The sequence below is a fragment of the Atractosteus spatula genome, chromosome 19 (genome assembly GCF_055471065.1).
Source record: "Atractosteus spatula isolate fAtrSpa1 chromosome 19, fAtrSpa1.hap1, whole genome shotgun sequence".
NCBI lineage: Eukaryota > Metazoa > Chordata > Actinopteri > Semionotiformes > Lepisosteidae > Atractosteus > Atractosteus spatula.
The window spans coordinates 1,343,492-1,357,603 of NC_142724.1; the positions used below are offsets into that span (position 1 = coordinate 1,343,492).

At 48.6% G+C, this 14,112-nt stretch overlaps 1 long non-coding RNA gene across 1 annotated transcript; it reads left to right on the forward strand.

The window, feature by feature from the left end:
- Window positions 1–10,518: 10,518 nt before the first annotated feature.
- Window positions 10,519–13,378, forward strand: LOC148817799 (uncharacterized). The gene is made up of 2 exons (XR_016094484.1): window positions 10,519–10,553; window positions 12,157–13,378. It is a non-coding gene; the product is annotated as an uncharacterized LOC148817799 (long non-coding RNA).
- The last annotated feature ends 734 nt before the right edge of the window (window positions 13,379–14,112 follow it).

A 14,112-nucleotide genomic window follows, 5' to 3' on the forward strand; every position in this document is an offset into this window, starting at 1 on the left:
ATGCCCTGTACATCATACACAGTAGCGAACAGCTCACAGTGGCTCTCAGCTGGGGCTGGGTCATCACTGCACCTGATGTCAGACCGTGCTGCACACCGACCCAGAGCTACAGTGACACAGGAACGGAAAGGAGTGGTTTACTCTGTTTAACCTCGCAGATGTAAATGTTTAACACAGTGCCGCAGGGGCTCACAAGGACAAGTAATAAATTGAGTGCTGAGAAGGAGAAAGAAGTACAATCACCCTCTGCTGATTTCTGTCAAATTAAAAAGTAGGACTAGGTGCTGTGAACAGATGTCCAATGAGGCTGCTGGGACTGGGAGGAGGAAAAAAATGCAATAATCTCATTTCCTGGGTGACGCTTCATGAATGACCTGAAACTCAGCTGCGTCTGACCTCCTCTCTTTCCTCCCCGCTTGAGCTGTCTGGTGCCGGAGCTCCTGGAGGAACAGGGCTGCCCTGACCCACACAGGCGTGTGGCTCGTTTGCTGTTTTTCTTTTCTAATCTTCTCCAAGCAGATAGGTATATATCACCAGCGCTGGCTTGGGATTGCCGAGGTCATTCCGCCCAGAGAGGCTTTGCCTTTTGAAATGGGCATCGTTAATTCTCCTGGCATGTCGAACACGTCGTCCTGCAGGCTTCTGCGGAGCAGTCACTCAGGGAAACACGCTCAGCCTGCGGCTGGACGCTAATTGTTTCTTGAACGATCCCGGGGCTCAGGGTGAAGCTCCATTCAGTGGTTGTTCCATGTGTGAGGAGCAAGGTCACTAAATCCAGTGGAGAACAGGGGACGCTTCTGTCCGAATATCCTAATGGTCGTGTCAGCAGAGAGGGGTTTCTAATTAGCACCCTAGATATTTATTTTTCCATACGTAATGAAAAAGCATTTTTGACAGGAGAGTCAGGGAAATGCACAAATAACATTTTATTTTTAACGAGGAGAAGATCATTAGCCCCAAGGAGGTGATCTCATCCCATGCAATTACAGACTTCGTTAAGCGATGCAGAATAGGATTGAGCTGCTAAAATCATAGTAAACAATGGTAAGATTTCCTATCATGGGTCTCATTTAAACCTAGAGAAAGAAAGTAAACATCATCTTTTTTGGCTATTTTGTCACTCCTAAGGTATTAATGAGCATTCTCTAATCCCATCGGCTGTGATAACAGACAAATTCATATGTCTGCTGCCCTGTGCCTGATCTGAAGGCCCTGGGGTTGAGGTTCAGAAGCAGGGAGGGGATGAGGACGAGGCGGGTGGGGAGGTGACAGCTGTCTTTAGAAATCACTTTCTCTTTCCCTGGTTGCTCCAGTGTTGTTCCGAATGTCTCCTCTTTTATCAGGATGAGTTTTCCTGACTCAGTGTGCTGTGCTCTCCTCTCACTACATACAGGATATCATGTTAAGAAGTAGTTATAGGTAGAAACATATTACTTTATCATCACAGCTAATAGAAACTTGATCGTATATTTATTATTTAACAAATAAAGGTGGATAATGTGCTTAACAGCAGAGGAAATGTAAACTATAGCAAGCACCTGTGACCTACTCGTCTGTCCCTTCTGGTAGGTGTTGGAGTCCAACACTTTTGCACGATGTGGATGTGAGCTCTTCAGAACCAGGACTCCAGCAACAGCCCAGTCCAAAGATGCAAAAACTGGAAGAGCCAGGAATGAGAAGAACAGCTGACAAATGACAGATTTCCCTTTCTGAGGCTGTGACGCTGTCTGTGGTCTAAGGAACGTTGTAGCCAAGTTCTCCTAAGCTGCTCGGCGAATGAGAGGATTAATGATGATCCAGCAGGTTATTGGGGTGCTGAAATCCGGGGATGGGGGATTCTCAGGAGGTTTCCCAGAGCTTTGTGTGTTCAAGTCTCAGAGGCAGAAGAGCTTGGAGTGGATTAACGACTGGCAGGCCGTTACTGTCCCTTGCGAACAGGGGTTTTAAAAGTTTTTTGGGGTTCTATTTGCTGTATTATGTATTTTTTTTTATCATGTTCCTACATGATGCAATCCTATTCAACGACACAGTTCCTACATTCTGCTAAAAATGATAATTGTACTCTGTGATGTACAGACTGAGGACCTTACCTGCTGCCACCAGCAGAGGGCGAGATTGGCAAACAGCCAGCTGGGCAGGCCGAGTTATTATCTCAGACAGGTAAACAAAACAATCTATAAACTATTATGCAAGGCTCATAAAGCGGAAAAAAAAGGCAGTGCGTCAGCTGATATGCAAGCAAAATGAATGGCTTGTTAATGGAAGCAATTCATTTCATTTGAAAAAAATAAATGAAGCCCAACGTAATGACAGGGTGCTGACATGAGTGACATGAAAATAGACTCATTAGGTGGGTTGTGGAGGTCAGCTGATGTGTCAGGGCGTGCACTGCTACACTGCAGCCGGACTGCTGGGGAGTCAACGGAGGCACGACCGTCGCATCAGCAATTCCACCCCGCTGCTGCTCAGAGACGACAGATCGGCAGGGTTCCATTAGGTGGAAGTGACAGGCCATCAGCGGGGAACGAGGTTATTAATTTGTGAGTGCCATGAAAGTCAAAGACCAGGCTTCATGTGAACAATGGTGCCGGTCTCGGCACAGGTGTCAAAACCCAACGACACCCTGACTTCTTTTGAGAAACAACTGGGTGAGTCCCCCAGATCTCTTACCAGCAGCCTGATGAAGAGCACGGATCAGATGGCGCACTCCTGTTTGTAACCTTGCTGTTCTTACATCAGGGTTGGTCTGAGGGAGAGGGCTGGCTCTGTGGAGTTCTGGAGCCTCGAACCATGAGCCAGCCAGTGTCACCAGAGGCCCAGTGCCTTGGCCTCCCCAGCCCTGGGGTCACGAGCTCGCAGTGACTAAGAAGATCAGCGAGGTCCTTCTGCTGTGATTGCAGGCTGGGGCTGACCAGGGCTGGAGTGGGACAGCTGCTGTACTGGGGAGAGGAGGAAATCCGAGTAAAAGAAGGATCAGTGTGTATCTGGAGATCTCGCAAGATTTCACGGCTCATCAGAGGCCCGAGGATGAGACAACCTCTCAGTCTAATTGTGGGTTATTGATATATGGCAAGCGGCTTATTATATCTTCCTAATTCTGAGTTTAATTTGTTTGCAAATGCTGCAGCTTGACTGCAAATGCCACAGGAGGGCAATAAACTGGTAGCTAATACAGCAAATAATGAACTTCTCTTTAGAGCGCAGGAGAAATACATCCAGTTTAGTTTCCAAGGAGTTCATTTTTTTAATTATTATTATCCGAGAAACAGATTTGGGGAGATTAACCAAATGGCATGCCTGTTGTGTTCCCTCACTGATGCAGGCAGGCTTGAAACATCTTTCTGGGTCAACGTACACATTGGCAGACCATAGCCATGTACCACTCATCAAGCACTGGCACGACAAGGGCGCACACATCGCTTCGCCCGCAGTGCCCAGACCCAGTGCGCGGCGCACACACTGTGCCCGCAGTGCCCAGGCCAAGATCAATCCCTCTGCCCCTCACGCTCCTGAAGAAGTGTGGCAATGACTGCAGCGCTCTAACGCACATTCCTGAAGCTGCGCTCTGTGGGTTGCAGGGTTCCTGCATGCGGTTTCTTCAGGCAGGGCACCACACGTCTCCCCTCATCTGTAAAGGAAATAAAATTGTCAGCAAACCCACTCCTGGTAAACTAACAATCAGTCTCATCACTTCCGGTGGAAGACCAATGTTCCCTGCATTTCATAAATCCAATCAAGGCACAAATTAGGAATTGATTAGCACTTCTGTTCTGAGCCAATTCCAAATTCCTAATGAGTCCCCAATGGGGCTGAAATGGAGGTATCCATCTCCTGGCTCTGACAGGCAACACATTATTAGAAATCCCCTTCAATAGGAGCTTGCGTGACAGAGCGCAGGGGAGATCCATTTTTAAACATTCATCGATTCAAATGAGAGAAACAACAACAGCAGAGAGCGATCATTCATCTCCCAGTTGCTATTTTTATACTTTCATCACAAAATTAGTTTCACCAAAGTTATTGCGCTGACTCAATGGCCTCAATAAATCAACAACAGAGGAGGGTCTTCGCCGTGTCCCCCGGAGGAACGGGAGGAGGGTCTTCGCCGTGTCCCAGGGGGAACGGGAGGAGGGTCTTCGCCGTGTCCCAGGGGGAACGGGAGGAGGGTCTTCGCCGTGTCCCGGGGGAACGGGAGGAGGGTCTTCGCCGTGTCCCAGGGGGAACGGGAGGAGGGTCTTCGCCGTGTCCCAGGGGGAACGGGAGGAGGGTCTTCGCCGTGTCCCAGGGGGAACGGGAGGAGGGTCTTCGCCGTGTCCCAGGAGGAACGGGAGGAGGGTCTTCGCCGTGTCCCAGGGGGAACGGGAGGAGGGTCATCGCCGTGTCCCAGGGGGAACAGGAGGAGGGTCTTCGCCGTGTCCCAGGGGGAACGGGAGGAGGGTCTTCGCCGTGTCCCAGGGGGAACGGGAGGAGGGTCTTCGCCGTGTCCCAGGGGGAACGGGAGGAGGGTCTTCGCCGTGTCCCAGGGGGAACAGGAGGAGGGTCTTCGCCGTGTCCCAGGGGGAACGGGAGGAGGGTCTTCGCCGTGTCCCAGGGGGAACGGGAGGAGGGTCTTCGCCGTGTCCCAGGGGGAACAGGAGGAGGGTCTTCGCCGTGTCCCAGGGGGAACGGGAGGAGGGTCTTCGCCGTGTCCCAGGGGGAACGGGAGGAGGGTCTTCGCCGTGTCCCAGGGGGAACAGGAGGAGGGTCTTCGCCGTGTCCCAGGGGGAACAGGAGGAGGGTCAAGCTCAGAATCGATGTGTTGTGTTCATGTGTCAACATGCTGACAGAGGAAGCAGGAAGGAATCAGTTAAATTCTCATTGGATTGTCATGAAGAATTTGATTTCTTAAGTTTAAAAGGCCCAAAGTCATCAGAATACTTTTCAAATGACTTTAAAACACACATGTATGATACATTACAGAAAGTAATGTTTACTGTTTCTCAGCCTTCATTCTTACTGATGTAGTTTTATATGTCATGCCTGCCTCTGTTCATTTCTTTATAGACAGCCACCCAAACCCTCTTCATGGTTCTCCTTACTCATGCTGCACAGGTTAAACGTATTTGACGGAGCTCAGATTTCTTTTCCCTGATCAGGTAGGATCAGAGAGAAGACAGATGCCTCAGCCAGCTGTCAGTGACCTCTCCCCGGGACGGCTGGTGTTCAGAGTGACCAGAGGTCAGTGAGTTCTAGGTCACCGCTATGAGGCACTACTCTATAAAGCCATCGAAAGCCAAACTGCCACCAAGAGGATTTAGGCAGGTAAGTCCTTTTTACTGCATTGTGAAAACAGATCTTTAGTGGTCGTCTGATTTCCTTGCTGTGTGGCAGCTCCTGTCCTGCCTCAGCTCAGCTCAGCTCAGCCCTCAACCCCAGCCCATGGGCTCAGCCCTCCTCCACCCGCACTCACTGAGAAAGAAGCAAGTGTGACTGCATAAGCATGAGCTCCTCCTTTAGGAACAGGCATGTGTGACTGGATTTCTTGAAGCGTGTTTCCATGACCAAAAACGGTGCAGAGTTTCTAAAAACAAGCTGCTAATGAGCTGCTTTCCCCTGAATGGATTTCTCTCCCATTCGGAGAACTGTACAGTAAGGACATGCACTAAATGTAAGGCACTCAGAGTGCAGTAGTTAATGCACCTTTCTTTTGAAGTGTGTACAAGAGTAACATCAAGTGCCAACATCACATCAGTGTGTTGCAATAAATTGTGGAAAATGTAACACATAATGTACATTGCTGCGTTGCTCATAATCCATTTGTGCTGTTGTTGTTAGAACATAAAAAATGTAACAAATGAGAGGAGGCTGCCCTTGCACTCCAGTTGTTAGAAGGCTTTATAAAAGGCTGCTGTTCAGGCCTGTAATGGTTTGTAATAGCCCCACTGTGTGCTGTATGGGGGCGATTACCGTCACAGTTCTCCTTGTACAATTTTCCTGTTGGGTGCAATAAGAGGACACTCTTAAAAAGCAACAAAATAAGAACAACACAGTAATTCTTTCTGCTCTTACTGACACAAATATGCTGTTTGGAAGATGAGATCATCCTTCAATATTCTAGTTCCTAACACTAATTTATGGAAGTATGACAAAATTAAATCAAGGCATGCATTCCTGCACGCTAGCATTCCTGTTTTGAATAAGTGATTATTTTGAAATACCTGTGTTGTGCTCATGCAACGTAAACACTCCAGCAAACAACCTGATTGCTGCTGTGATGTCAATTAAAAGACGGCGACTCTGTGAGTGAAAGTGCGGGAGGAGAGCCGTTGAAAGGAACGGATCAGGGACGAGCCCTGCTCCTGGATTACAGGGGAGAGTCTTTCCTGGGGGTCAGGGAGGTCCTCCACCTGCAGCCTGTCCGTGCAGGAGGAGGGGTGGGGACTCCATTTCCTTGTGTCCTCAAAATCAGAGTAACACCCGTCGCTGCTCCTGCGAAAAATCTCTGCTCCTCTCCACCGATGTCCCAGTCGCTGCCCCGCACACCACCTGTGCCTCATGCTCCCCACCACCCAGTTCCAGGAGCCGGAAAGGTCGGGGGTCATGGCTGTGACCTTTCTTTTCACGGACCCCTCACCAACCCCAGTCCTGCTCACCTGCTCCCTCTGTGTCCCTGAGTCTCCTTGAGTCTCCTCCCTCCTTCCTCTCCCTGGTAGACGTTTCCTCCGCAGCTTCAGAAGAGGCGATCTGGACAGATGACCACTGACCACGCTGTGCACCTCCTGGGGAGGCTCTGGCATCAGACCTCAGCGGGAGCCCTTCACAGCTCAGCCCAAGCCACCGTTTGGGTTTGGAAGTTAGGAGAAGAGTCCCTGTTACTAGAGCTTCCAGACATAAATCAATCACCCCTTCTCCAGAGCTTTTATTTTTTGCGGTCATAATTTATCCAAGGAGAGCAGCAGCCACATTAAACTTTGAGACACAGATGCACATTTGAATTATACTTTTAAAGTCTGTCAAACACGAGCAAATGAATGTTGTCACGGGGAAGGAACGAGCTGCGATGGCTTGTGACAAGTGGATGGAGATCCAGATTAATTGAGTACTCCTGCGTGCGCTGAGCTATTCCTGTGCGCCTGCGCTCTCTGTCGCAAGCTGTGACCTGTGAGACACTGAGTAGTCACGGTTAACAAACTAGCTCTCCTCTGAAGTGAGTGTCAGAATCCTTCATCTCGACAGAAGAGGCGACAGCGTGCTCTTCCCACAGGCCCCAGATACTGACAGATAGCAGTGAGCTGACTGCAAGTCAGGTAACCTCTGACAAAGACTCCGCATCTTCCTGATTTTGGGAGGAATCTGCTCAAACAACCTCTGACCTCCATATATTCACCACTTTTCTCCAAAGTGCTGACAGAAATCACAACATAAAGCTGGACAGGCAGTAAGCTGGCAGGCAACCAGATTCTTTCATACCTGAAAGCTGAATATATTACGCACAGTGGTTGCAGGACACCAGTGCTCTGAGTATTGACTTCACTGAACAAACAGCTTTCCTGCAAACCAAACCTGTCCCAGTAGCAAGATGACCCGGCTCAGAGCAGGAGGGACATGCGCACCCTGGTCTTTTGTAATTCAGTTTTATTACTGAGGTGCAGTGCCAGCGAGGAGCCATTGAAATCTCTACCCTGCACCCTGATGGCAAATTAATGACCTGGGAGCTGCGTTTATCACAGCAAGAAGCTCTTTCCATCTTGGTGCCTCCTCCTTTGCAGAAACATAATTAAAGCCAGCTCATTAGGTGCGCATTCACGTGCACTACTGCACTGGAAGGAAAAAAAACTGTGGATAATTCGGCTGATTAAAAGATGATTTATAATACCAATGATAAGAGTAAAAATGTATGCTTTTTTAAAGAAACAATTGCTTAGCACTGAGAACAGGCTGAAGAAACACATTCAGAAATGCAGGTGGACACTGGGGTTATTCTGCTCCTGTCCAGTATAAAGATGATACAAGAAACTAAAAAAGCCATAAATAAAAAAATAAACAGGGTGCGAACAGCACACTTCTACACTTAAACCTTCAGCCACTCAGGAAGTGAAGAAATGCCAGTGGCTACTGGGGGCCGTGCAAGTCTGGTGAACTGAAATCTCACCCCCCAGAGACAACAGGCGGACACTGAGGCACACGCAGGACTTGCCACCGGGTGGCACTGTCCAGCAGCATCCGTGGAAATGACACAGGTAGAGCGAGGCGGGTGGCCAGGGTGCTGGAGTGACCCCTTGCTCTTCCCTGTGGGAGGGCAGCAGACTTCACTGGAGTAGCAGCAGCGGGAGGCAGCTCCTCTCCTGTCCGGTCAAGTGAGAGTGCGGCCCTGCCTCTCGCGATAAAGCTGGGGCTCGGGGGGTACCCCACGCCTTTCTGGAGGCTGTTCTTATGCACACCTGCACCCCGATACTGCTCACCCCCCCACTGCCTCGGCCACAGAGGCGCAGGCCCAGGCAGGACAGCCACTCCAGCAGCGTCCTTCGGCAGAGACTCTCATCTTTTTTGCTGTTACAGAGCCCAGACCCGGCTCCTCAGAAGTGATGATTCTTTTTCACGAGTTGTTCTTCACCGTCCTCGTATGTGACTTGGAAACAGATGTTGGCCAAGCGGGCCGCACTTTCACACGAAACCAGCGGTCTTCCCCGGCTGCAGAGGACAGAATTATTATACATCCGCTGTTAAAAGATACTGAATCAGAGCTTTAAAATGAGTGGATTGACATTCTGTGTTTCAATACCCACTATTTGTGTGGGAAGGGGCACATCGGAAGGATCTGCTTCTTTACCCAAAGGGTGGTGGGAGTGTGGAACAAGTTAGCCCAGCCATGGTGTTGAAGCCGATCCCCTGTCTGCCTTCAGGAAACGGCTGGATGAGATCCTGGGATCAATTAATAATTATTATTTGCATATTTTTTTTCAAAGAACTCCTCTACATGATACCTGACTGAATTAAAACTGGTACCATCTGAGGAGCTGTAGAGGTGTATATATAGTTTAAAAAAACGTAACACAGTTGTTAACATCACAAATGGCCTCTTGGCTTTGCTGTACTTAGAGAGGCTCTGAAGGATATGTGTGTCAGGTGATTGAGGACCGTGATTTGTTTCAGTGAAGACAACTGCACTTTCCTCATGATCCGACTTTTTCAAATCTCCTACGGGCTGCGTCTCGTGCATCGAGGATTAACTTCATAATCAATCGGTCTCCTCTAAAACCCCCCGTGAGATGCTCTCGAGCACAAACTTTGTCGTTTTCAATCACGGCGCTCCAAGGAAAGCTGCAAGCACTCCAGAGCACAGGCGCCCTTTCCCCTTCCTCGAGCTTCACAAGGCCCCTCATTCTCGCAAGAGGGGCTAAAACAAATTCCAGACTCCCAGTCTGCTGTTTGAAATCTTTTTTTTAATCTCTCCCCGAATGCATCTGCTGGTCAGCTGTAAATTTAGCTGGTTTTCTTTTAAAGCCAGCTGAAGCCTGACAGTCTATTAAGTGCTTTTGGGACACAGGAAATGAAGTCTTTGGAATTAGTTTTCCAGCTTCAGGCCACTGCAGCACAGAGCCATGGTCCCACACCGCGTCCAGTGAGCTGCCGATCGTGTCTACATGACCTCTGTGACCTTCACGCCGGCTGAGATACTGGAGCAGGAAAGGGGAGCTCACTGCAGTCCATCCCTGCCATTCCGGATCTCTAGCGGAGTTATATACAGGCCAGGAGGGGCTTGCATGCTCACAAACACTGCTCACCACTGGCTCAGTGCTTCCCACTACAGCACTGGCGGGTAAGGGCTCCAAGTTCTTCAGCCCAAGAGGACAGAAACGTACCGAGGAAAGAGGAGCGATCACTGTGGAAGGGAGGTTAAAGAAGGTCCGAGAGAGAGGGTAGCCCTTCTGTTCTCAACCACATCCCACGTTCAGATGATCTGACTTTGAGTTTGTACCTGAGATCCCAAATCAGCACCTTACGATCTGGAAAAGAAGTGTGCCGGAGTTAGTTAAGTGACAGTTCAAACACATATTTAGTTTTATTAAGCATACATATCCGTACACTTATATGGATATACAACATCTATACCTATATGGATATTCAATATCTATACCTACAGTATGTGGATATACGATCTGCCTCCAGCTGTTGCAGACGCAGACCAGTAATTGCTGTGCCAGGCCAGCTGGCCACAAGGGGACGTCGCTCTAAGTGACCTGGAATTTCAGCTTGACTGGGGCCCCGTCTTCTCCTCCTTCACTTTCGAATCCCTGCTCTGTTCTTCCGCTTCCTCTCTGAGCGCGTCTCCTTGTCACCCGTCAGAGGGCACTTTCGGGCTGGAGGGCTCCGCGACAGCACTCAATTTTAACCAGCCCGTCCGCGTTCGCCGCCGCCTCGCTTTAGTTTCTGCACTGTGAAGTTGCTCCGTCAGACTGTACTCCACAACCGGTCCTCCATAAGCATTCCAGTCACTCGGCTCGGCTTCTGAGCAAACCGCCCGCACGGAACTAATGTGGAATATATTGGGCTCCGCGTCGCCTTCTGGAAAGGTGCGCCGCAGTTCTCCTTCATCGCTCACGGAAGCTTCAATTCCCGAAACACGGGGTTTGATCACCGCAGATCTCGACAATGTCCTGTGCGTCCTAGCAATGCAGTTTATTCGAGTTTAAGGTAGACATTTGACGGGGAGACGAAGTGAGAAACGGGCAGAATCAAGTTTGCATGCTGGGAAAAACAATCACCTGGCTATTTCACAGCAGGCGCCCGGACTAGGAGTGGGGTCATCCTGAGCTCAGCTCTGCGGCACAAAAATAGCACTGAGCACGAAACCAACACAGGCTCTCTGCACAGCGCAAGTTGTTAAGCAATGGGTTCCTAAGACAGCTGGTGCAATTAATATTTAAATCAAATCCTACTGCTTTTGGTCCAGTAACTGTGCATCTGTTGGCATGGTGCCGATCACGCACACAAGGAATACTGTATGTATCCCGGACACGTATCAATATCCCAGAGAGTGAAGAGATAAATTCACTTCTGCTGTTGTGCTGGTTAGTTAGAACACAGTGCTCAGGCCAGGAGTCGTGGATTCCACTATGCACCTTGTCTTGCTCTTCTCTAAGTTAATAAAGCTGACTAATCATTCACCTACCCGATCACCGTTGATGTTAACCTGGTGATGGACACCAGACACCTACAGTATAAAACCTGCAACATCCCGTTTTCCATCAAGCCCTCTTAAAGGCTGGTGATGCCTTGAAGGACCAGATTGTGCAGCCCGGCAGCTTCTGCCTTATTCTGTGCGAGTGGTGTGGCACCACACCAGTCTGACACTGCACACGCTGTATGGTATGTTATCAGTTCTTGTCTGAGACAGACCTATGGTGTTCAATTCTCTGTTCTGCGTCGTTTTCTACAAGCGCAGTGCATGCAACGGGGCTGATTTCCACAGAATATAACACTGAGGAGGTTAAAATGGGTCCTACACCAGCAGGACGAGTGCCAACAACTGTTGGTTTGATATATACAGTATGTATACATCAGACAGGGCAAAACACAACAAAATGAGAAGAAAAACACCACTCATTATTTTCACCTTTCCATTTTCTATATTGCTGTTGGTTTGCTATTAACTTGCTGTTTTTCCAGTCGGTGTTTTGACACAGAAAATCTAAACCCTTTGGGTAGTAATTACACTAGAGGAGCTGGGGTATTGGTCTTACAGACGCAAAGCCTGTGGGAGGGATTGTAGAGTCGTGATAAAGAGTTCCTACAGCTTATTAATTTTTAACACCAAGTGACGAGTTTCTGCAACCCCGATGCTGGACTCTTCCGTTGAAACTCCTGTAATTGTGGTTCACGGAAGTTTAACGTTGCCTAACTTTTCCATTAATCACTTCTAACTGTTCCCTGACAAAATTACAATTAGCATAAACATCAGGCAACCGAGCTTGTTAATATTTGTCTTAAAAACATCAAAGACAACATGAATTAAAAAAAAGTAAGGGTAAATTGCCGCATTAATTATGCTTTAATGGAGAGGCTCTTGTGTGCCTCTGGCCCTCTGTGTTTATTACTGACAAAGTTAACCTTGTAAATTTTCTCCAGCGATTTTCTAGAGAGAAATGTACATCTCTGCGCCCTGTTTTGTTCCAGCTGTTGGCAGCCCATGCATCCTTCCTCCTGACACGCTGCCTGGGTTCCTGAGCTGCTGGGTGCACGCGTGTCGCGAGCTGTTTGAGACGATCACACAGGTGCTCCAGCGAATTCTCTCGCAGCGTGGCTGTACGGCAGCCGCCCGTGTCTTCTGATCAATCATTAGTTCATTAGTTTAGCAGTGACGGTCTGCATGTGGTGGAACAGACTGTAAAAATCAAGTGATGGACAAAAGAAAAGGAAGAGGCTGACCCTACATGTGACAGACATGTGTCTACTGTAACAGTACTTTGCCAGCGTGTGGCATTGGCGTCAGCTCGATCTGGACTCTGCAGGCCTGACGGGCCCGGCTCCTGCCCCAGCTTGGAGTGGCAGCCGATCCCGATCCCAGCGCAGGACGCAATCGGCACCCCCTCCTCTCCTCTCGCAAGCCGGCGAAGGCGTTCCCCCTGCGCATCATTTCACAGCCCCAGCCCGGTCTGCACGCCTGGCACGTCTCCCGGGATGACGGGTAGCGGCTGGGCGTTCTGCCTGGTGTTTAATTAACGTGACGCGTTCAGCTTCGCGTGGGATGTGTTCGTTTCAGACATGAAAAGCAGAGAGATAAACGCTTGATTTACAGCGACAATCCTGGTTATGAAGAAGAACGAGTCCCTCTCCTCTTCCTGTGTCAATCTACTGGATACGTTTTGTGCTGTACGACAGTTAGACTGGGGCTCCATGCACTAGCACTGCGTGTGTTAATGACAGGAGGCTGAGTCACTGCCATGTAGGCTATATGAATGAGAAAGAATGGGTATGTCTAATGCATTTTCTATCAACAACTACTGTGAAGCTCAGCGAGCAAAGAAGTCATTAATATCATGTCTGGTAATTCAAACAACATCTGAAGTCTTCAGTGACTCATGATTGATAGCAAGTGCTCATCTTGCAGTGATCATCACTGGACATTTGTGCAGTTAACAGGTTTTCTTTATTCTACAGAAAATTCATACTTGAATGTTATATAGCTTTAAGTGATGATTTTGTAATGCAACAAGATCCTATATCCCTGTTGTTTTTATGTTACTTTACAACTGGAAAAGCACTGTAACAGTAGTCTTACATTTTATCTGTACTTCCTAAAACAAACCCTTTGGTGTCTAAATGCAGCTATTGACCACGTGTCTCAGACATTCTCGAAGTGAGAGTGACTGAAAGAATAAAATAAATAAATACCCCACATTTATTCTCTCATTTTAAGTGTTGGCTGATATCCAATCTTAAAGGGAGCAAGCTGCAAGAGAATTCAGAGGGAAGAGGAAAGAAAAACATACCAGTTTCTGTCTGCTCATTATCTGGTGTGCCCTCAAATAAATCAACATAATTAATCGTGATGGTGCATGCACATCGCTTAAATCCCATAATGAGCATCGAGCTTCAGTTCTGTTATCAACCACAGAAGAGTGACATTGTAACACACTGGGAAAAGCAATGAGAAAAACCATCGGAGGGGCTATGAGTTAGAGAAGGCCATGTGTCACGCAGGTAGACAATGGTGCTCCCTTGCGTTTCACCCTCTGCAAACTCTACAGGAATGACATTGTCACATGCAAAGCAAAACAGGCTTGAACCGCAACCCTAATGTGTTAGCGCTGGGGTACCATGGTAGAAGAGGAGGAAAGTCCCAAAAAGACATTCTGCAGCAGAGATTCAACAGCACCTCATGCTGTAAAAGGCTGATGTTAAAGCACCAGACTCACAGTGTAAAAGACAGAGAGTACTGTAGTACTCTCCCATGACCTGCTTTTCTTTTTCTTTGTTGGCAATTTTAGCTCCAGAGTGTTGGAGGCCAGGAGTTCAGGGAGGGCACATTCTCCTGCCTTTCGCTCTCCTAAAGTACAAACTCCACACCTCCAGCCTGTCCTTTCTGCATGAGCCTGTCTGTTGAGGAGATTACAGGTGTTGCCCTGTCTA